Consider the following 3,000-nt stretch of genomic DNA (forward strand, 5'->3'; position numbering starts at 1 on the left):
TACGCTATTTTACTTATATTTAGTTAGGCACGCACTGTGTTGAGAGTGCGTTGCGGCCCGAAGCGTGGTGAACGTGCGTTCAGTATAACTAGTCGTTTCGGTTTCTCAACGTTTAATACCTGTCCGCCCACTCGTCGCCCGCACCTCCCACTCCTCTTCCCCCTCTCTCCTGTGGAAACCACCGTTGACAGCCACCCCCACCGTCGTCGCCATGGACTGGTAGCTGGCCATTGAAGAGCTCGCCGACAACAACCACGAGCTGCGCGCGCAGTACAGGGAGATCGCGCGCTGGTTCCCCAGTCTGGCGATGCTGAGGAACCATGCCCGCGGCCTGGTGAAGGTGATGACACCTGCCGAAAGGCAGCGTGCCTTCCCTGCCGGCCGCACCGTCCCACCGATGACCATTCTCCTGTGGGCGATGCGCGAGGTGCAGCGCTCCCCCGACCCCAGGCAGTGCGCCCGTTGGTGGATGTACCGCTCATCCACCACGCCACCGGCCGCCTCGAATGACATCACCGATGCCGTCCTCGCTCTCCTAGCCCCCATCAACAACGCCTACTGGGAGAGGCACAATCCATGGGTCCTCGGGCCAGACAACGACTCTGGCGCCGAGTCCTCTGACGACTACAACTCTGACGAAACTGATGACTACTCCTCTGACGACGAGGTGGACGAGGTCGTCGTACTCTCCTCTGACTCCTCCGATGACGAGCGTGATGTGCAGCTCCTGGCGCCCGTCCTCGACGCCGTGGAGGGGCAGAAGAACAGCCCAATTGATGTGGATAAGCTGCCGGAGGTCGCCGACAACCCAGAGCTCCTCGTCGTGAAGCAAGAAGAGGAGGGTGACGGTGAAGATGTGGTGGAGCCAGCGCCGGCCAAGAAGAAGAGGGCGGCGGTGAACAACAATGACGTGCGGCGCTCCGAACGCTTGAAGATGCTGAAGAAGGAGGAGTGACATGCTGTCTTCAGTTTCGTCAGTAGGAAAAAAAGTTCAGTTTCGTCAGTATGTTAGTTTGCCAGTTCTATCTATGTCAGTTGTATCTATGTCAGACTATCTATGCAGCTACTATCTATGTTAGTATGCCAGTTGTATCTATGTCAGACTATCTATGCAGCTACTATATATGTTAGTATGCTAGTTCTATCTATGCAGTATGAACTTGCTATCTATGTTCACTATCTACTTGCTATAATCCAAGCTGTTAATTCATCACAAACTGAACTTAATACAAGCTGATAATTCATCACAAACAGAGTACTCTCACAAACAACATACAATCCAAGGTTCATTGCTACAGAATTAATAGAGTTCACCACAATAAAGCTTAACACATTACAAGCTTTCCTCCATAGCTACTACAAAAGACATCATTGACACACATGGTCAGGCAGCAACACAACTTAGTCCTCATCACAAATAGCCTTAATCTGGTGAAGCTTCCTCTTGCTATCACCTGCTGTCTTGAGCTCAACAATGCAGGAAGCAAGAGTACTCTTCTCCATGGTCAACTTCTCCTTCACTTTCATCAGCTCAGCAATGCAACAATCCAGCTTATCCTTCTCTTTCTTCAGGTCATCCTTCTCTTTCTTCAGGTCAGCATAGCAAATCTCCAAAGTCCTCTTATCAGAGCTCAACTTTTCCTTCTCTTTAAGATGGTTGAACTTCAAATTCCTAATGACAGTGGCTTGAGCTACATGAATTTGCTTTAACTGGTCAACAACAGCCTTTAATTTTTTGATCTCAGCATCCTTTGTCATGCTGCTTTCCACACTAACTAAAATGTTCTCAGCATCATTCTTCTGGTTTACCTCAGGCTGGCTATCCTTATAATCCAAGAGGTTGTTCACATCTTCAACAAGCTTCTCATATGTCTCCTGCAACTCTTTTTTTGCTGTGTGAGATTGTGTATAGTGCTTGAATGCTCCAGGCATGCCATCCTGTTATCATGCTAGCTATGCTCATACATAAGCCACAGCTTATGAATAGCATTCTGCAGATGCTCTGGCCAACGCTCATCTACCCACTGCACTAATCCACAATTTGCAACACCCTACAATACAAAAAATCAGTTCAAAATTACAGACATTACTTACAGATTCAGTTAAATAGCTCATTCAGTTAATGTACCATAATCACATTCATTTAATGATGAATAATTATGAAAACTACAACTAAGAACAATACCTATGAACCCTAGAATTAAATTCAGTAACTATGAACCCTAGAACATGAGCAGTAAGTATGAACCCTAGAACATGAACAGTAACTATGAACCCTAGAACAGGAACAGTAACTACAAACCCTAGACCAAGAATTTGAATGCTGCAAACACAACTTAAAACTTACTTCAGTGGCACAGGCAATGAACCTCCTACCAGTGCTTATCCCCTCAAATGCAACATACTTCCTCCCTGGATTCCCATGCTCACAAATCACATTCAAGTCGTCAGCAATACCCTCGAATGACGGCTCATCAATTGTAGCTGGGATCTGAGAAATCCAATAAAAACTTGTTCAAATCAAGCAAATGTTCAACCCTACAAACCCTAGAACACAAATGAGGAATACAAGGTTCTGACCTTGAGAGGGGAGTCGCCGGAGGAGATGTACTGCGCGGCGGAGCCATCAGTGCTCTCACTGTCGCTCTAGGACACCATGGCAGACGGTGGCTGGCGGCGACCGGAGAGGAGAGGAGCAAATGGGAGGGGAGCGAGCGAGCGTGGGAGTAGAGAGAGCGAGCGTGAGAGCAGAGAGAGCGAGCGAGATGTGGTCGGGTGCGGGCGGTCTGTCTCTGGTGACCCGACCGCGTCTGTCTTAAAGCAAACGGTGCCGCCAGCACGTCCGTTAGGCCACGTCAGTGATTTTGGGCCCCACCTGTCGGAAACGCCCTCAACCGCGCCAAATGACTGGTTCAGTGTACTCTGCAAAACTATTACTGAATATGCGGTGGCTTTTGCAAAAGATTAGCGACCAGGTTGTTTTCTGCAAGAGAAGCCCCA

At 48.6% G+C, this 3,000-nt stretch overlaps 1 pseudogene; it reads right to left on the bottom strand.

Moving 5' to 3' along the window:
• Positions 1-1,401: 1,401 nt before the first annotated feature.
• Positions 1,402-2,658, bottom strand: LOC125515897 (uncharacterized; annotated as a pseudogene).
• Positions 2,659-3,000: the final 342 nt, after the last annotated feature.

This window comes from Triticum urartu, chromosome 6A (assembly GCF_056163025.1).
Source record: "Triticum urartu cultivar PI428250 chromosome 6A, HENAU_Tu73, whole genome shotgun sequence".
In the NCBI taxonomy this organism is placed as follows: Eukaryota; Viridiplantae; Streptophyta; class Magnoliopsida; order Poales; family Poaceae; genus Triticum; species Triticum urartu.